The sequence below is a fragment of the Cimex lectularius genome, unplaced genomic scaffold (genome assembly GCF_000648675.2).
Source record: "Cimex lectularius strain Harlan isolate CLEC.00 unplaced genomic scaffold, Clec_2.1 scaffold46, whole genome shotgun sequence".
Lineage (NCBI taxonomy): Eukaryota > Metazoa > Arthropoda > Insecta > Hemiptera > Cimicidae > Cimex > Cimex lectularius.
The window spans coordinates 2,084,128-2,106,406 of NW_019392654.1; the positions used below are offsets into that span (position 1 = coordinate 2,084,128).

Consider the following 22,279-nt stretch of genomic DNA (forward strand, 5'->3'; position numbering starts at 1 on the left):
ATTCGTTTGTCAAGCTAATGACGTCTAGTGGTTGGAAGATGAACCACTCCCTATGTAAAGCCGGGTTTCCTTACGTCATCCCATGAATGAGCACGTTTCATAGTTCTATTCTTCACAAATAGGATAGTTTTTCACCTAGTTTGTTCCTTGTCCTCCAAGGACGAAGATGTTAACTTTGAACAAAAATTGCGATCATTATTCATACTGTATTTAAGCGTCCAATAGCCCAATATTTATTTAAGTGCAAATGAGCCAAATTATGGTGCTTGTTTGTGTAAATCTGTATTTCATTCAGCATGTTGTACAATTAGCCTTTGTTTTTTTAAATGACATCGTTGATAAATATTGAAAAATAATGAATGAATAAGCTAATTAATGTTTTGGTAAAATAGATAAAATCAGGGACGGATCACGCTGAACAAAAAACGGAATTGAGCCGTACCACAAGGGGTGAAAATGTAATCGCTGTTTGCCTCTGTGTTTGTTCAGGGACCAGCCATACATGCCGTGTGGCTCAACAAACATCACTTTAGCACATTGGGCTTAGTTTTGTATTGTGTCAGTTTGTGAAACGCTTGTTTTCATAATTCAGCTCGATTGGATCAGTAATTTTCATTAACATTGAGTAACTATGAAATCTGAAATAATTATTTTACAAAACGTCTCACATTCCAATAAACCCACATGTTTGATGATCCTAATGGGTTTGATATAATGTAATTTCACCTTCATCGTTAAACAATTGTCTTGGACAATTTATTTATTTGATTTTATTTTAAAAAATTGAAAACTCATTCTCTGAAGTTTATCAAAACGCACTACAAATAATATCCAAGCCTCCTCAAAGTAAGAAAGGGCTTTTTGAAATGGAAGTCCGGTTGAATCAAAGGAACGACGCCCCCCGTTTTTTGCAGGTCCCTCAGTGGCCGGGGCAATTACTCAAAGTTTGTTTTACCCCGTCCACAGTCGTCTGTTTGCTCAAAAAATTGGAATCCCTTTGAGTCCGCCGTCCCGACGGGCTTGTGCAATTTTTTTATAACTCTTTCACTCCTTATCTTGGGGGCTCGCAGGAAGAGGAGCATTTTGTTAAATGTCTACTAGTATTAAGGCTGTTAAGATAAGATTGCATTATGTATACAATTAGTTCGTTGGTCTCTTAGACTTTAAAAACTCGTCTAAATCCTTTAGAAAAAATATGTGTGTACTTGCGCGTGAAGGTGAGAGAGAGTAAGAGAGAAAGAGAGAGAGAGAGAGAGAGAGAGAGAGAGAGAGAGATGTGTGTGGGTGTGTGTGATTGAGAGAGAGATTTTCTAGCTATAATCTATAACCTCGGGGCAAAACTGGATAAATAAAAAAGCTCAACTTTTCAGGTCTGCGATTTTAAAATTTAATTATTCCGTAAAAATTAAATCTTAGTTGAAACTTTCTTTTTGCCAATATTTCAACCAATTCAACGTAGTTGTTCTAGCAAGTAGGCATTAGTAAGTAGGATGTATACCAAATTTTAAAGGAGAGATATCTGCACTAATTCACTAGTTGCCAAGGAAACAAACGGTAATGCGAGTACAAAAATCATTTTTCTGTGTCGCACCTACACGAATTCTCATTGGGACATAGGTAAAAACACTATTCCATTTAAGTACTAGAGTTTATTCGCGTTTAAAAAAAAGACAAGTAGAACTATCTAAATGTTGACGTGATTTTTCGAGATTTTTAAAAAGGGTTATCACGTGGTTTTTCTAATAGTTTTATTTTTACCTTGACGATTTTCTGGCCTAAAGACTAGAAAGACGAATTAGGAAATTATTCATTCGACCAAAATTCGACTAATCAAGTTATGTCCCGATTGTGCACTATATACCATATTCCGTTTCGTTTATTTGCAATGGATCATCATTTTTTTCATCAAGATAAGGCATTCTTTATTATTTTGATCTAGCAAAAGTTTATTTTCTGCCATTCTACAAATGGTCTGTTCGAATTACACAGCTGAACTTATAAAGAATATGGAAAACATGCTTCATCTTTTATGTAGAAGAGTTTCTTTCGCCATTAAACCAAATGTTACGTTATTCAGACGGAAAATGGCCAAGCCCAGCGTGCCATTAAGTCATCAGAGTAAATAGAAAATGAAATACCTGTCACAGCTATTCTACAGCTATTAAAAAATTATGATAATTATTTGCGGTTTCTACGTTTTTATATAACCTAATCAACATGTTTATTGTTGATGAATGTGTTTTTCTTGGCTTCTCTTTGTTTCGAAAAATGGTATATAAATTTGATTGACATACGCGTTTCATGCGTATAACGTTTATAAAGTATGAATGTTATATTATTAAAACAAGGTCAAACATCATGGGGAAAATATAAAGATTGTTTTTCTTTTTCGTTCAATTGTCCTTTTTGATTAAATATCAATTTGAATGATAACGGACCCTGCAGATAAGTATACTCCAGTTGATCAATATTTCACTTACATGCAATATTGTTTTTTCAATATAATTTTCTTTCTATTAATAACTTTCTTCTAGCTTTAAGGTAATTTCAATGATATTGGTTGAATAGGTCTACTATAACTTTTTTGCATTGTTACGGCGGAAATTTACATTGAATAGTTAAAACTGTATTTAGACTGTAATTGAGTTCAATTGGTAGAGTTAATATCGCATCTGACAGCTCTACCCAGAGAGAGCAAGTAGAACAAAATGATTGGTAACGTTCAAATTACATGTTCATCACCACGCAGGGCACAGGAGGAAATCACAAGAGTTAAAAATGTTATTTTCCAGATCTGTTTTCTCATAAAAAGGTAGCAATTCAGGCTGTGGCAGAAATATTGAACATTTTTGTATAACGTTGTCGGGTTTAGTACATTGTCCTAATGTGTATTAGTCTAGGTGCGATACAGAAATATGATTTTTCTACACGTATTAGCGTTTGTTTGCTTGGCAACTGGTGAATTAGTGCAGTTATCTTCCCTGAATAATTTGGTATACATCTCGACACATACCATTTTACCCGCAAAGAAAATTGAAGTTTAACGTACTTACTAGGGCAACTACGAAATGTTAGCATAAAAAGAAAAATCGAATTTGTACCGAAGAACTTTTTCTTTATCGAAGTTTTACCCCAAGGTATAGATTATAACTAGAAAATTCACCCATTCACCCCTCACACACACACACTCTCTCTCTCTCTCTCACATCTATATCTCTCTCTATCTCTCTCTCTCACACATCTCTCTCTCTATCTCTCTCTCTCTCACATCTCTCTCTCTCTCTCTCTCTCTCTCTCTTTCTCTCTCTCTCTCTCTCTCTCTCTCTCTCTCTCTCTCTCTCTCTCTCTCTCTCTCTAAAACCAGTTGTCTCTTCTTTTTTTTTTGACCGATGAGCAGTTAATTTCTTTTAGTAATGTTTTTGTTTTTACCATTCGATTTCAATATAACGAGATGATATTGCATTAATTTAGTTGTAAATAAATAAGATATTAGAAATTATTGGTCTAATATTTCAGTTCTATAAATATTATGGGTAGTTTTACTTATGATTGACCTTAGAACAAGAAAACCATAATTGTTATAAAATATATTATCGTATATTTAATAATATAAAAAAGTGGTAGTTTTGCGTATTGTGTAAAATAATACTACATATTATTTAACTAAGTTAAAACTGCCTCAGTTGTTTGATCCTTGTCTTATTGTGTCTACGTTAGTTTATCTTTTAATCCTTCGGCATAAATTGAGCTGTGACAATAGAGAGAAGGATTTCTATTTCAACAAAAGCCGATTCGCCTTGAATATATTTATACTTTTTAAAACAAACCTAAAAGTCAATGTTTAACACAATAGGAGAATTTTCCCATAACTTTATTTACACACTTTATTTTCCCTCGCGATCCTATTCATCGGTTTCCACCAAGATGACATCTCCCCAGTCAAGGATGTCCATTTTATTATAGCCATTTAAATGTCAAGGATGTCCAACTTTGGCCTCACGAGCGTACAAATACCGTGAGAATTGCAACCTCCAAATATTGATGCCTATGCGCATCGTGACGTTTGAAAATGAATGGTCAGGGAAGTAACTCCCCTTCCTGATAGATGAAAATTCCTTATTAAAATATTATCGATCGAGTATAAAAACATGCATCTTGAACTTGAGTTTGATTAATGAATATTCAAGCTTTTCATCGATCACGTTATGTAAAAGGTCATTTATATCAAAAACCTATCTGAATGAGATTAGTCTGATGAGAGGACCAAGGGTAAGTAGGATAAAATGATATGATCATTTGGCTACGGCTTTTTGAATATTCATAATTATTCATAGCAACAGGGATTTCATAACTCTATTAAACCCTTGTGAAACGGTTTTAGATGGAACAAAAGCAACGCAAATAGTGGTAAATTTTGAATTTTCTCCGTTTTTAAATCAACGATAATTTTTTTTATAACCTGACCCAACATCGTGAAAAGTCCTTGACCATGGGCATTATAAAAACCCTTTCGCTCTGAAATTAAACTGTGCTGTTATGAGAAAGTCCGCATACCAACGACGTGTCTGAGGAAGAATCATTGAGCAACCCGGTATAGGTCAAATTGTACGTGAAATGCGAGGAAGTTACGATAAATAGCCGTGGGGATCCCTCGCACGAAATACATGGTAAACATTTTCCACGTTCTGACTGACGATTCAGAGCCAATGCGAATCGACCAGCCGTCCTCCTCAACCGCAGATGCTGCGGTTAATGAATAGTTGTACACAAATAACTTTTTCCTTCCTTGACCTTGCCGGTTAGATTCATCGTTTTGGTTTGAAGTTGAAAAACGGCTCAGGGTGATTGTTAAATTACTTAAAGGTAGGAATAATGTTGTTTTGCCTATAAACAATGATCACTTTTATGGGTCCGTTTAATTTAGTTCGTTCACGTACTTTAAACGTAAATGAGCGTGAATAGATGAACACAGAAAACCGATCAATTTCGACCATTTCAACATGACAGACCACTTGCATGTCAGCTAACACAGACTTTAGTAGTAAATTAATTCAGTACTTGTAATTTGTAGGCAATTAGTTTATCCGAAATGTCATAAATAAGAAAGATGATAACTTATTGAATAGATAACCGAAGGTGTTTAACCACTTGATGGTCCATTCAGGTTTAGGTTAAACAAATTAGCAAGATAAAAAATAATCTTGTATAATTAATTTAACTGCAGATCCGATAAGTTGGCTCTCGTTCCCTCTATCTATGAAGAAATTCCTCTTTTCGATACTTGTCTAAAACAGATTAATCTAGAATTATGGAAGGAAATCCCCAGTAAAAGAGGCTGACAACTTCAAAAACCTATGCTCTAAGTTATGTTCTTAGTAAATATGCTTTGGATTGCTGCTTTATCCTGAAAAATATTACTGATTCTTTGTATATACAAAATACTGAATTCGATTTCTAATAAATGGAAATTTAATCCTTGTATTATTTATTTATTTTTGATACTAAAATAACATAAAATTGCTTTATCAACTCTTAACTAAATATGACATTTATTATTTTTCTTTTTGGTGTATTTTTTATACCATAACGCAAAGTTAACTATTCAACAATGAAACCAAAGTATTATGTAAAAATAATGAGATAATTTTTGATATTCACGTTTGAAGAATGAACAATTTCAAAAACTTAGATTTTAAGTTATGTTCTTAGTAAATATGCTTTGGATTGCTGCTTTATCTGATTCTTTGTATTTACAAAATACGGAATTCGATTTATAATAAACGAAAGTATAATCCTTTTATTAATTATTTATTTTTGATACTTAAATAACGTAAAATTGATATTCATGCTTACATTAGCATACACATTGGTTAATTGTATTGTATCAGTTTATTGATTTATTTCTAATTATATAAGTGATCGGTGATGTTAAAGGCGTTGCTTGCCACTTAATGTGGGCAGATTTCTAAATGGCGAATAACATTTTAAAGTTATAGCACTTTCGTTTTTCTATATCCACGTACGATTTTATTTTATAATTATAATTAACTGTTGTTTTCTTTTGTTTTAGGTAAGTGCCTGTTTACATTATGACGTTACAAGGTTATTTTAAGTTAACTCAAAACAGGTAAATTTATAATTAACATTAGATAGTATTTCTATTCCTGTTTGATTACAGCAATAGATCAGAGGACACTCATCAATTAGGTCCTTAGAAGAAAAATAGCTAATCGAAGGTCGTGTGAAAATTGACTAATTGTCTTTTTTCATATTATAATTCTTAATTTGGTGCTTTTTTGTAAAAAAACACATCACTATAAATTTCGAAATTTTGTTCTTGAACTTAACATAAATAGATTTATAATGTAACCTAATCATAAAATGTTTTGTTCTTCAAGTGCAATATGAAATAAACAAATCGTTATTGATTTAAAAGGACAAATACAGATAAACTTTTTCCCTGATATCTATCACCCAAGATTCATAGATGTTGTGTTTAGATCAGTACACGCCATCGTCAGTGTAAATTTTCAGAAAGCAGTTTAGTACTGACGAACAATATTGATTGATTTTACGAAGTTTAATTGGTTGGTAGGCTGGTAGTGTCTGTTTACTATCACTAGTTTAAGCAGAACACATAAACGCTTTTGTCGTTTTGTACAATTTTGTAGAAAATTTATTTTAGCATTTTTAGATTCAAATAATACCTAATAATAAATGATTAGTTTTAATATTACAATTGGTGTTTTTCCAGTTATGTTATCGGTTTCAATAATAATGTTAAATAAAATATAAATGACTAAATCGGTGGAAAATTCATGACATGTAGAAAGTTCAAAACCAATTTTTTCTTTCCATATAGACAAACATACGTTTATATGTTAATTGAATAGTAGGACTTTAATCAGCACAAACAAAAATATCAATGTGATAAGTATACAATTTTAAATTCTGGGAGAACATAAAACTTGTTCGTTAAAACCTAAGTCTCCCAATAAACGGAATTTTTGCCCATAACGTTACTCACTGGGGCGAAACGCTAGTCCAGTTATAATTCATCGAATGCGCACCTGGTTCACCATATGCTTTCTATTAAAACAGCCGTTCGAGCTCGTAAATAAATAAAAGAATTACGATTTAAGTGTGATGTGAAAAATATAGAAAAATGTAGTAGAATTTAGATTTCAAAACCTTCATGTATTGTATGCTCCAACTGATAACTGAATCTTTGAATCTTTATAAAGCTGACAAAATGGCAAATAGTAATCACACCAAAATATTATTAAATTTGTTATGGACTAAGAAGAATCACTTTTGAACAATAGTTAACGTATTCGAATTTGATAATTTGTTAGACTTTTTTTTGGTAGTTACATTATTCTTCATAGAATAATACATGGTTTGATGTTTCTTGAACAAATGTTATTTTAAATATAATTTTAACAAACAGAAATATATGCTCTAAGACGTTTTGGCGTCTGTAACATAGAAAATTGATCAATTTGCGCGTTTGGAAAAGCCATAAACCGGGTGTATTTGGCTCACGTTATTACCCTACAAGTCAATATTGTTTTATACAAGATTATTTGTTTAAAAAAAATAAACTTTTAAATTATTTCTATTAAGTCTGAAGCAGCGATACCAAAAGAAGTTAATTTCCCAACTCCTCACTTTTAGAAATACAGTTCATGATACAGAGAGACTGAAGTTTCGTTGACTCTTGCTTCTAACTGATAAATTACTTAAAATTGTTGTTAAATTTTGTAATTGTTCGAAAAGTTTCTAACTGATATTGTATTTAAGATGAACGCGAACATTGATTATTCTCTGAGTTGTTGCGTTTTTTGTTGTATAAAATAATCGAGAAAGAAGAAATAATATAAAAATCCGAAAAATACTATATTCAAACATTTTCATCCTAAATTAAATAAAGCCACTTACCAATTAATAATACAAAATATTTTCGTATAGACTACCAACATTGATTTATGTCAGAAATAACTTAGCGTTTCTTATGCCGTTTTTTCTTAAAAAAGTAGATAGATATAAAACAATAAATAATGTGGAAACCTGAAAAGAATTGTATTCAAATTTGGAAATATTGATATTTCTGTGACATTCGAGATTTTTATATATTATTTATATTTTATTATACATTGTTCAAACTCTCCTCAAATTGAAAAAAAACAGCTGTAAAAAATTCGTATAAATGAAGGAAAAAAGAAGATTTACATACTTTACGCGTGGCAGAAAATATCCAATCCAGACTAAAACAATGTTCTGCGTTGTATTGGATGTTATATAGTGCGCAACTTGCTACAAAAATTGGCTCTGAGCCTCACAAAGAACTCTTGAAATTCTTATCAAAAAATCCCTATAGAGGGCTAATAAAAGTTAAAAAACGGCCTTTGATAAACTGATATCACAATAAAAAAACACAGTATCATATCTTTCAATGTTTGTGAATAACAAGGGGAAAATAAATAAGGGGACAAAAGTGTAAATACATTTTTAAATTAATTTAATTTTATTGTTACTGATTATTTGGAGATCGTGAGATGCGGTCTAGTGTGACGTAGGTTTTAGAAAAAGATTTTCTTTATCATCTTCAGGGCTCAAATTGTTTGTTTTCCATGTAGATATGTCTTCTATGTCGTGATGAGAAAAGAAGTTTCGCTTTCTCCGTGGTAAAAGCAGTTTGTTCTTTCGACCGAAATTAATATGTTTAGGCAACTAATGATTTTGCCTTATAGTGTTAATCATGCATATTCGCTCTGATTACTGTTTTCCTATTTCAAAAATTAGGTCTTTAACAGAAAACATGGATTTTTCCTCATTATGCCTTGGGCTTTAGTCGGCTACATGTTACAAATTGTCTCTGGACTTTTTTTCATTGGTCATGATCTCTCTCCATTATATCGTTTAATTGAAAGTAGTTGAAGTTTGAACTAACCTTAGAACTAAATAGGCTTTTCGTTTTACCCAATTGCACATCATATTAGATATTTGATTAAGGATTAGCTGGTTCCCCTTTAATGGTGTCGTTCTGCTGAATTTAAGCCGATTTCTGTATATCAAAATTTATTAAAAATTTTAAGAATTATTTCTTTATCATAAATGGATTTGGGATGAAACTCTTGATTAAATGGTTGTTGAGACAGCTTGGATTGAGATAAAAGGATCTATAAGAAGAAAGACAATTAATTTCTATTATTTAAGATTTGGTTACAACACGTTTAAACTATTTTTCCTCTAACAGAAGTAGATCTTTTGTGAGAATCCTCTTCAACTTTGGATTTTAATGAATCACGCTTTGTTCACAAACGGTCTGCTGAGTCCTAATGGTTCTCTATTAATATTAATCTATCCACAGGTGGAAAAAAGAGGGGAAAACGGTACCGTAGCACTATTTTTCTTTCTACTTTCACTCGGCTCCAGTTGTAGAAATTCGTCTAGTAATGTACGGCGATTGCGGTTTATAATGTAAATAGCAGATGCCAACGCCGGTGAGCGCAGGGCATAGTCGCCGCTTCCGGTGGCCGGCAGCTGTAGTTCCGGTAGGACAAGTCCGATCTATCTGGTGGGAGTTAGGCATTTCCGGACACCGGAACGCAAGCAACCGTATTTCGATCTGGGCCAGAAAACAAAGTTCTCTTGTTTTCAATTTAGACCACACGGACAGGGCGGTAAAAGGAGAATAGGGATTTTCCCCTAAAAAATCTGTAGAAAGTCAGCTCTGGGGAAATGCCTTGAAATGTTATCAATTGGCTACGAAAGAGTCCGCCTCAGTACGAAGGCGAGAGGTATGACGTGTATTGTCAGTAACTTAACAATGGCACAATTGGAACTACAAATTGCCATTAGGCAGATGGTCATTCGGCAAACATTTACTGAAAATGTAACGATGGGGAAGATAAAAAAGATTTAGACCTAAACGAATTGTAATAATCTATTGGTGAAAATACCTTTTCGATTTCATTACAACAAAAATAAATATTTATCAACGCCACAATAGAATGGAATAATGTCTGTAAGAAGTGAAGAATAACAAAAAAGGAATAATGTCTGTAAAAAGTGAAGAATATCAAAAAATCGTAGTTACAAGCGATAATCTTCATCCCAGAAGGTAGTACAATACAGAAGTTTATCTGATATACCAAAGTAAGGAACATATTGTGACCTGCGTTATCGTAAACAACTAATATACAACATATTGAACAATTAAACTTCATAAACACAATTATATCCACAATTGTGGTTGATGACTGTTATATTTGTATAACGTTAATATTAATATTATTTTATGTGACAAACAGTTCGAATTTAGTTTTACATTTAAAATTGTCCGTATTGCAACTGGTTAACCACGCTAGCCAACTCCAATGCTCTAACAATCAGAAACTGTTTTAACTTTTAAAGTAGTGAAACATCTCCAACTTTTATACATTTCTCGTTAAAGCAGTGAAGCGATTAATATGAACCGAGAGTTTTTTAATCAACAGATCTTAAAGAATAATATTTTTTTTCCATTTCTGACCAAACTTTCTTAACTATATAGTCAACGATTCTTCCAATTATCGCACTGCCATTAACTCCACGTTTATGATTTAAAACTTTTCCCTTGGCAGGGGGCCGAATAAATGACGCTGGCAGGGTCTAATCAATCAATTTGAATTACAATTTTTATCAGAACGGTGTAGAATGTTTGTCATGTTAACACATCAGACTTTATTTTTATGAAACCAAAAATATTCGTAATTATTACTTTGGGTAAGTCCAAAATTATTTTAAATTATACCGAAAAACACACGATTTTACAGTATAAAGTCATGTACCATGTTTTACTAGAATAAAACAAATTAGTATGACGAGAATTTTAATCGTGGGATTTTTTTTATCTCCATTTATAATCTGTGCCAACGAATGGCCAAAGTAAATATTCAAGAAAGAAGTCCTTGTTTAAAAACAAATTCATGTCTCTTTAGTGAGTTATACCGAGAGCCTTCACTTGTTTGTATACGCAAATCGGGCGCACGTGTGCCGCTGTTTTTCCTACAAATGGCTCAGTCAACCTTTTCGACGCGAAGTTGAAAACCCAAGAGAATACAAAGCGCTTACAATGTATCGACCAGCGGGGTTTAATTGTTGCCATTTGTCAAACACAACCCTTTGCTTTAAATCAACTTGTTCTTGTAAGCTTAATTATTCATTTGGTTTTCAGTTGATTGTATAATGCTGGTTGATCTGTGTGGTGTTTGAACGTCTGCAGTTTGATCATTCCACATTCTCACAAACTTGAGAATAATTGGATTCGCTAGGTCTTTTACATTACCTTTTGAATGAACTTTGACTATCAATTATGTAGTATAATGAAGACGAACAGTTGCTCTTATCTGGCCAATAAATCGAATGGGTACATATCTAGATAAAATTACAAATCCAACGGTATCTCGTATTTGCAATTTGTTGAAACCATTGATGATTCCGCTACATAAACTTTTTTTCCTCAGGCAGTTCTTATTTTGATGTTTGGAGTTTTATCAAAAATATAAAATAGTTTATGTTGACCATTGTTGACATCATTGCATAAAATCATCACGGTTTATTTTCAATTTCCAGTTTGAACAGTTTTATTAGGATTGAATATTTCAGAAGAAGCACCTAAATTACTGAAAAGAAATTTTGTATACTGAATAGGGAGCAGGCTGCCTTTAAATATATACAGTTTTCAAAAAACGTTGCAAGCTGTTCTACAGAATAAAGACAACTGTTTGGACATTGTATTAATATTGATTATTCCCCACTGTATACCGTGAAAACTTGCTTTTACTAACAAAGCTATAGGGTCATTTTAAAGTTCTATCTGTTTTTAAAACGTTATTCCATAATAGCGAATTTTCTCCCATTGCACCAGTTCTTTGCTTTTCCCCCTGGGTCACTGGTCACTGGGACCATAGTATCACTTTCTTCCTTTGCGACCTGTCGGATCGATTGTAGGATTTGCCCTTATTGTTTCCAAACACCCCAAAAGTGTACTACCCTTAAGGTAGCTGAGCACTTTCCAGGTTTGCACTTCGTCTATTTCTCTGTACCGTTTTCAGGTTAATGCTGTGCAGACACATAAGACATGTAACGATATTTCTGCTTTCTCACGAGTCGGCAGGTTTCTGCACTGTCTGTCTCAGTTTCCCTTTTTGACGTAGTAATTGAATAGGGCAATGACCAGTTTAGTATTCTTAATTCTTGTGTGCTGACAGAGAGGTACATTTTCCTGGTTAAGTTTCCGAGGAACTTTTTTTTTTATTGTTTTGCACCTAGTAAATTTATTTAGTGTGCGATCGTTACTTTCTCAATCCATTTGTTCAATTCTGTTTTTAGAATGTTTTGGGGTGTGCCAGTTAGTTCCAGGATAATTTCCGATAAGGAACTCCAGTTCTTGATTTAATCTTGTATTTTTATAATGTTTAGACACGATACAAACAAAATTAATGAGCTAACATATTAACCCTACATTTTTTATTCAGTATTGTATGAAAACATAAACAAGCCAGCCGTTAGCATTACTTAATGTGCCTGACTGATCAAAATAGAAAGAGTGGGGTAAGTAGAATGATTGGAAACGACCAAACTACAGTTATGATTTTATCAATCACTTGTTTACTGCGTTATTGAAACGAATATGGTATTTGAAGATCGTTGCTATTATTATCTGTGGGAATTGAAATTGGCAGAACCAAGGACAACCGGTTTTAGCGTGAGTAATGCAATTCTGAGACTTCAAAATAATGAAAAGTTCAAATGTCACTTTTTTTCCCAATGCTGTGATAATGATCTTTTTAAACGTTTTACCATCATCACCGACATCGACAAACACAACGTAACAGCACAGACTACTAATATACTAATAGACCGACCTTCCGTTTTGTTCGACCGAGACTGCAATAAAGATCATACATTCGTGACGGTAGTTGGTTCGTTGAAATCCAAAAGAAGGAAAGTGAGCTCGTAAATATGTCTCTTGTGACAAAAATAATCTCGGAGTTGGTGAAGAATTAACGGGCACGACCTGGAGTCAATTGCCCCAGAGCGATTCCTGATGTCGTTTCTCACCGCTATCCGATTGCGCAACCTTAATGCCCGGTAGAATACCCAGTTTTCGATTCGGTCAGACTGTCACTCTTTACTCCAATTGTCATCTGGTAGAAATATGGTTCACCGCTGGAGAAATTATTACGTTGCAGTTCCGGGGACTGTATCGATATTTTCAAATCTCCTTACTCAACCCCATTATAATTTCGGTTTTAGCGCTGAAGAAAGTTCTAGGATGTGCAGTATTCAACTTCTTCCGATGACAAAAGAGAAAAGACTCGGATTAAAATAGGTGATTTCTTTGTTTGATCAGAAGTCCTTAAAATATATTTTAATTCTTACAATTTTGGAAACAATGGAAAAACGTTTTTTTATTTTATTTCTGATAATGAAATAATTACCCGAACCCAATTTGGATTTCAATCAGTAAATCTGTAGATCATTCACTTTTTGAGGCTTCTGAATTTACATCAAGGGTTTTTGATGATAAAAATAATTACGTGCACACGTTAAACTTACTGAGTGCAAGCTGTTGATTTTACATTATATTATTTTGTTCTGCATTATCATTTAACTTTTATTTCCCAAAATAATGTATTAATGTATAAGCAAATAAATTCATTTTTTTCTGTTTGTCTCTCTTATCTGATAGCAAAGGAGATAAAACTAAAATCATAATAGGTGATTTTAAATTCGATTAGCAGTCATAAAAATACTTTTTTAATAGTTCGAAAATTCGTAAAATATGTAATAAAATCTTTACATGGTGGGCAATTAGATGAAAATAAACAAACTAATTGGGTGATAGTACTCTATAAATGAAGAAGAATGCCGCAAAAACTGGGTTTACTTAGTAACACCATCGAAAAGATAAGACTTGTACTTTTATTTTCGGGAAAACAACATTTCTTCGTTATCGTTTCGTCAAAATTGTCTCAATTGAATAATCTGCTGAACCCTTTCAGTCCAAAATTTTTCGGAAAAAACGGATCTGCGGAACAGATCCGTTAAGTAAGCATTTTTAATCAAAATTGATGTCGTTTTTAAAATTTACGTTAAATTGTTTAAAGAATAAGACATCTTACTTTCTGTATCAAAAATCTGTAAAATTGAAACATTAGAAGGACTTTGAAAATTTTTTAAAATTCACTACGCTGTGGCTAAACTTCCTTTTTGATATGATACAGATATTTTTAAAATATTTGTCATGGCTTAGTGATAGTGCTTTTACTCTTTTTCACCTGTTTTTAAAGATTGTTCTTAAGGTAAATATCAGGCACATAGTATTATTATCAATTTCTTCTGTTTTCAGTATGAGCATAGCTCATTCTTTGTCCATGTTTTTGTTGCGTCAGAATAGCGTGTACTGCTAAGTGATGTTTTGCAGGATGAAACTTTCCATTCTAATGCATGACCGAGAGATTATCTCATAATTTAGCATTTCTTTCCTTATTATTTGTCACGTTTTCTAACAACTTTTTTGTTTGTATACGTCAAACTGCTTTTCGTTTCCGTGAACATTCAATTCTCGACAGTCCAGTCTTTTGGCCCGGTTACTTTTTCACTTTCGGAGGTACCTGTGCGATTGCCGGCATTTGAATACGAAAAATGACTTGGGCTAAATGGAGCAGGACTCCTTCCGGACCTTATCGCAAGGGCTTGAGCTTGAGAAACGGCTCGACTGTAATCATATTGCGACATTTCAATTACTGCGAAGAAAATGTTTGAGCCCGCCTGTTTTCCAAGTACTTATTGTCCAAATAAAAAAATTGGCTACGAATGAATCTACTTAGAAAAGAAATCGTTTTAACAGTTGGAGGTAATAACTGATTAAGCTAATTTTTACGCACTTAGTGGTATTAATAAATAAATCAATCAGCCCAATATCTACTGTGTACGTAATATAATTGAATACTGTCCGTTAAAAAAGTGTATTGAGTATATTGTTGTTTATTTTAAGGAAAATATTGATTATCGTATTTTATCAAATGTGTTTAATTGTTTTTTGAATTGATTTGTTTGTAAAGTGTCACAAGAGTATTAGGAATAAAAAATATTAAAATTGAAGTTCGATTGTAATTGTCTGTTTGAAAATTACAACAATAAATTTTGTTTATATTACGACATATCGAGTGATTTTTTATTTGATCTCTTGTATCAAACTGTTGAATGTTTTAGCATTTACAGAATCCGTGTTGCCAGTATTCCATTTAAAAATTCATATCATTTCTGGATTTTATACAAATTCGTTTTTATTAAAATAGTTTGAAAATTAATTTATTTCGTATCAGTTTACGCCAGAAAACTGTACATTGTTTGTCATTTTACGTGCGAACAATAAGGAGGATATCAACTAAAAAACCTGAGATTTTTAGTTTATAACAACGGTTTTAAATTACTTACGGATATCAAGTTTGCATGATTTCATGTAGTTTAAATAGTCTTAAAAACCTTTAAAGTTGCTAGTGAATCACCAGGTTCATACCAAATTATCATTATTTGTGTTGTTCGAAAAGAATCGGATGTATTTAAAGGTATATATTTGAGTATCATAGCAGTGTAATCCTAAAACTTTATCCAAATTCTGACAACTGACAGTAAACAAATAACTATTCCCGTTACTATCCTTACTTCTGGAATCGATCCAACGAGAAGGCACACGCCTGGGATCAAGCTACTTACAAGTCCATCACTCTTCATCAGAACAGGGAACTAGTTTTGACGACCTGTAGAGACAAACTAGGCTTATTTAACTAATTAACAAAGCCAGGTTAAATTGGTCATGAAATGCATTTAAACATTATGAACGACAAACTCACAGTAGATTAACTAGCATTTTAATTATGTACACTTAGTGTATTCGACTTGTTTAAAAACTGCGTAACTTCGAATTTACGTTATTATAAACCACAAAAATATAAAGACACAGATAACGATTTTTTCTAGTATTTTCTTTCCTGTTTCCATTAGATGGAAAATTACGATCATTTTAAAAACAATAAACAAAAAAAATTACATTATTAATATAACTGTTAGCATTTTATTTATTTTGTTAATAACATTTAGCTTTTTGTTGATATTTTTCTTTGAATTTTTCTAATGTCTAATGTAATTTAAATGAAATAGATTAATAAATGTGTATAAAATGTCTAATCGAACAGCGGATTATTGTATTATTCACTTTTATCCCGATTTACGCCATAATGACGATTTACTATGAAAATTTTCTAAATTGAAGCTATCCTAGGAAAACCAAACTGATCTAGATTTGGATATGTAAATCTGTTTCGCCGCGTCCTCAGTTATAGGGGTAGTTGTCAGTCCGGGTGTCGACAATTCCATCGTTGAAATTCGTCGAATTGAGCTGAGAGGGTGGACAGTCGCCAATATTCTGTTGAAATTCAACACGTTGTCTCTTTATTCTCGGAAGATCCCAGGGAATCGAATCACCAAAAAAGAAAACGGCAGTGGGTCGTAGGAGTTCTAGAATGTAGGGAATTAGGAAAAATCCGGTTATCCGATGAGCCTTCTACCAGATCTTCCACGATAAAGCAATTAGGGTTGCTGAGCAACTCCGATTCTGAGGTGCCAGCCGATAAGGATAACGTCAGATAATAAAATCGTAGCAAACCAGGGTAGTTCATGCCTTTTTTATTTTTCTTCTTGGATAATTTTCATAATTTGATTGTTGCACTAAATTGGTTGATTAAAAATCAGAATGTGTATTCAGTAAAAATGGGCGCATGCAAAAAAATATTTACAAGCTTGAATGCCTATGGGGCAAAATTTCGCAGTTACAAAGATTTCTTAATTTATTTCGTAGAAAATTGGTTAGTGAGACGCCAAAACGCGTCGGACAAATCAAAAATGATAGGATAGGCAGACCAAAATGATTGTATACCACCCAACTACAGGTTCATCATTCCGTAGACTCCAAAAGAAAATCGAACAAATTGTATATTAAAAGACTTTGAGCCTAGGGGGCCCAAATAAATAAACTTTTAAAATCATTGTTAGTTTTTTAATGCCTGACGGTAAACGTCCAACTTTTGCGACAGAACACATAGTAAAGTGACGAAACACGTGGAAATGCAAAAAATGAGCAGCGGACCAAAATTGCTTGAGAAACTATCAAAATTGGGGTTCTTTGACAAAAAATTGGAGATTTGGTCGTTCAATTATTTTGGCCTGCTTATTCTACCTGCGTTGATCTGTCAGACGTGTTTTGACATATCGCTATCTTCTTATGTTTCTGTAACAAAATTAGAGAGATTCTCTTTGCTGACACACTGATTTCTGAGGGTAGGCAGACTAAAATGATAGGTAAAAATCAAATTACAGGTATTTTGCTATTGTTAATATGTTTATTAATAAACGTTTGCAGGTATCGAATTCAAATGAATTGAGTGAAAATTTTAAAATAACCGATTATATTTGTTTTTATTGTAATTTGATCTATTTAATTGAATTAGTTCTAGGCTGAATATGATTTTTTTTATACGTTTATATTGAAGTTTTATTTAAACATGTTTATTTTAATGGTCATTTTTATCCCTGGCCAAAAATATAACTATTACAATTGTTACGAAAAAAAATGTACGAATCCTTTTTTAATAGTACAATTGTTCTTATTTACTTTGTGTTTCTCACGTATATAATCGTTTTTTCTGTTTGTATTATTCACTATAAATTAGAAAAGCAGCGAGAATGGGCGGACCAGGAAGATTTGAGACGACCAAGCGAAGATTCAAAATCCTCATCGGCATATATCACAATTTCATAGTTTTAATTCTCATTATAAAAATATACCAATAAGTTTTTTAAAGAATCAAATTGTTCTTATCTTCTTTTTCTTGTTATACGTGCTTTTTCTGTATTTTTTGTCCAATTTGACATACAAAAACAACGAGAATAATAGGACCAGGAAGATGTGTTTCAAGCGCAGATTCGAACTCATGCTCAACGCGATCTGTATTTATTTAAATTCAAAATTATTAATATATGATTAACTTATTGTTAATACGGTTAGTTTTTTTTGTATTTTATAGTATGTGCTATGACTTCTAAGTTTTATTTAGAAAATCGAGTGTACCACGCGTGGTATTATTAACACATAACAATTAAATAAGTATACGTTTGTCTAACTTGTTCAATATCGACATCATCCGACAGTGACAATCAAGTAACCAGAACTAGTTTTTAGTGCTAATTAACCAAAACCTTTAAAAACAAATTAATTTTTGAATGACGGTACTGGTCAGTCGGTTGGAATCAAACCGCAGTAAAATACCTTGACTCGCCTATCGACCCGACCATAAAACAAAATAAAAATCTTTACCTTTTAGTGTTCAGAAATTTTTAATCCAATCCAGAAAAAATAACAAAACACACTTCGTTTTTCCCTTTCTTTTTGTAAATGCACTTTTTCACTGAACGTGCGCGGTAGCTCACAGTTGCTGGCCGACTGCTCGGAGACAGTACAGTGAGTATAGTGTTGTCGGTGTACAGGTGATTTACATCCACGCCAAGGTCCCCGGGGCCCCCACTCTCTTTCACTCTCACCTCAAATTATCAACTTTTTCGAGCACGAAACCGCCACTGATAAGGCTTTGGGGCTCTTTTCGTCAAATATCAAATAACTTAAGGAATGTTTTCAAAAATGATAAAATAAAACATATCTTTTTAGTGCGTGTAAGTCGATTTTTGTGCAATGGAACAGACATCGGGTGGACAAGAGTAAATACATTCTTATTAAATTGAATGGACAGGGTTTCTTTATTTTTTAACTTTTGTTTAATAAAACAACCTAGCTTTAATTGTTTCTATTGAATTTTATTGAGGTCTGACAAGTGAGGCGTGATCAAGTATCAACCCATACTTGTACGTCTCCGTCCTAATGGTCATCCTTATCTCTCGTGTTTGGCCTGTTGTTTCTCTATTCCTTGGTAGGCTTGCATGTTATTTTTCTTAGTAGAGCTACTTTTATTCTTTTTTGAATGGTGAAATCATTTGTCGGTGTTGTCCCTCCGCCAGCATCAATGATAGATTAAATCTTAAATTTAGTATCGTCTGTTCTGGCCGGTTTTTCTGAATGACATTTCTTTTTGTTAATTATATGTTTAGTGTTGTGAACGTTGTAAATGATATGTGAGTTGTTATTGTGTCTTCATAAGTTTACCGTCTGAAGTTGTCGACATTTACTGCGGTTGAGAATTTATGATTGTTTTCTATGAGGTGTTTTTAACCTGTCTTTCTTAGGTATTGTTTTGTAACCTGCAAACTATTGTTGTCGAATGACTTTTGAACTTCTAAGATTTGGAAGGCTAAAATTTCCATCAAAATGTGTTGTTCAGTTTTGTGAAGAACATAGCGCCTGAATGGCTGAACAGATTTTTAATGAATGAGATAATATTCCTTGCAGACTTATGCAGATTTGTAAAGTATATTTGTTAGTTATTCTATTAGTTTTTCATAACTAACGTAGAATAGTCAAATACGAGTTGCAGTTGTTTCATTATACGACTTAATTTGGACCCTAGTCAATAAGTGCAGGTTCAATTATTTACAGTTTTTTTCATTTTGTTCAATCGGTATATAACTATGGTTTTCTAAATATTTTTTTGTTTTTTATTTTTATTACTACTTGTATTTATAAAATATACAACTCGTAATTTGAGCTTATTTACATATTTACAATATACACTGTATATCATGTCTTGAGGGGAGTCGCCAACCATTGTTGGTCTCCCATTTCTAAATATTGTATAGTGTGTGTGGTGATTAGTGACCGTTCATCGATAATTATTTAGAAATCGTGAGATGCGGTCTGGTGTGATGTAGGTTTCAGAAAAACATTTTCTTTATAGTGCCAACGTTTCGATCTTTATTGAGCCCTGAAGATGATCTCAATAAAGATTGAAACGTGGCACGATAAAGAAAATGTTTTCTGAAACCTACATCACACCAGACCGCATCTTACGATTTCTAAATAATTATTGTATAGTGTATTGTTATAAATTATGATTTATATCAATGATTTTGATTGTAGATTAAATCTTTTATACATCGAGTATATGAAATATTACCTCCTATATAATGATGATCATCCTTCAAAATTATATAACGATTCGGTATGAATATTATTTATAACGATAATTGATACTTAATAATACTTAATATGGTAACATTATAATATGAGGAAGTACGGTTTCAGACGCAAGGAAGGAGACTCGATTAACTGCAATTGCAATCAAATTTTCAAGAAATCTTTTACGCACTTGTCGAAATTATAACCCCTCTTTCATTTTTAAAAGCAACATTTTTCATAGATACCCTATATAAAGTAAAATATATTTTTTTTAAACAATTGGACGGCCAGTAACCCTAGACTCACTACACAGCTGTAACGGGTTATACAAATCATAACCTCCTTTTTTGAGCTAAAAGAATGCTGCGGCGGCATATTCCTTACATTGTGCGAGCGCTAGGTGAAATATAGATGGATGGACTGTTATTTCTCAATACCTAATATCTTACCCTCTCAAATCCCATTTTTCTAACAAAAATTTTCAGATTTACAAGGCCCCTCTATCTCATCTTCCTGATAACACTAGTGAATCAGAGAAGTATCTCAGGCCCCATCATTTACACAATTTCTCCCATGATATCCCCACATCTCCAACTGTTAAATCCACATAGTCTGATGGTGCCATCCTTTCCTCCCCCCAATATGATTCTACCATCTCCCACAGAATCTTCAAACCTACATTTCATTTCTAGATGGACTGGTTTAAAAATGGATGATAAAGATAAAAGAGAAAGGTCTATCATTAATCTTTAACGTTTTTATCTCAACGGATCACTCATCTTTACATGAACCACTCCTTTATTGCCTTCGACTATAAACTAGAATAGAATTATGTTATAGGGATGGAACCGTCCCACACCTGAGTAAAACGATTTGGACTCGACAATACTTACTTGGCCGGCGGTTTAAACTGTCATGACTAACAAATACAATACTGCACTAAAGCAATTATTTTGCGGTTTAACTAAATCTCCAATATCCTAGAATCCAAACCAACAATCCTAAAAAAAAAGTCTCCTTTCTTAGCCAATCTTGTATCAACAGCTTCCTCAATACTTGTTTCGGCCATGACTTGGTGCGAAAGAGATACCTTCAATTCCCCAATCCCTTTTAACCCATAATAATATCCCTGTAACCGAACTTACATCCTCCTTACTTATAAATAGTCCTAATAGAAAATACAAAAGGTATCGACTATATCTTGGTGGTAAAAAGTGAGCAATAAAAATATTGGAGTATCATCACTCTTCGTGAAGAAATAACGAAGCCATCTAGTTCATAATGTAAATAATATATTTATTTACTGTAATTATGTTACTCCTGTGAAAAATATTAAAAATCCATTGACGTAAAGTATTATTTTATCTGAAATTCACTACTTTGTAATTTAGTGCTTTAGGATTATAATGATATCAGTACTAACGATTAGATCAGGAATTGGGGGTAAATGAATTTCTTCGAAAAAATTATTTATGTTATATAACCATACATAAAGAAGTGCTATTAATTTTTTTGTTTGTGAAATATGGTATTAAGCTTTTGCCTATCAATTGTAAGCTCTTCCTATCTGTATCGTCAAAATTATCGAATGTATTGAAAACTGTTTTCATGTGGCGTATTAAATAAGACTTACTTAATATTTTATTAAGACTAATAACAACAAGCATTTTTAATGCTTAAAGTATATGTTTCTAAATATTTATTTGGAACAAAATCAGAAAATTTCTCGTGACTCTTTTCTGTGACAATTCGATCCCACCAATTCGCTGATGACAAAGACACAATACAAATGGTCCGAGAAAAGAACCGGAATTACGCAATATTCCCTTATGCCTTAGTCTTTTATTATTGTTCCCTTAGGAAAAATGAGTCGCACAATTAAAAACGATCAACGTCATAAGAATAGGTGGTGTAAGGTTAAACGGCCAGTGCGTATATTAAACTTTGCAGTAACTGTCTTTTCTCTGGTGAAATTGAAAAACCTGTTGCATTTGCAATTTTATAATTGTGCTTTAAGAATTGGCGCGTTGTTTATTTGCGACCAAGGACAGTATAAACTTTAAAAAATCTCGTTAGTTAATCGTCTTTGACTTTTAAACACAG

General features: G+C 32.7%; 2 protein-coding genes across 7 annotated transcripts in view; one reads left to right on the plus strand and one right to left on the minus strand.

Moving 5' to 3' along the window:
- LOC106671047 overlaps positions 1 to 18,588 on the minus strand; it is a 41,491-nt gene extending 22,903 nt beyond the window's left edge. Inside the window, exon 1 of one of the 2 annotated variants that reach the window (XM_014401807.2) lies at positions 18,428 to 18,588. The gene's annotated coding sequence lies outside the window, so the exon portion shown is untranslated. Of the gene's footprint in view, positions 1 to 8,236; positions 8,348 to 18,427 lie in introns of those variants that run through there. The other variant, XM_014401808.2, reaches the window with a different exon arrangement.
- Positions 1 to 22,279, plus strand: part of LOC106671048 (calcium uniporter protein, mitochondrial) — a 259,353-nt gene that overhangs the window by 161,836 nt on the left and 75,238 nt on the right. The gene's annotated exons all lie outside the window — the stretch shown is intronic.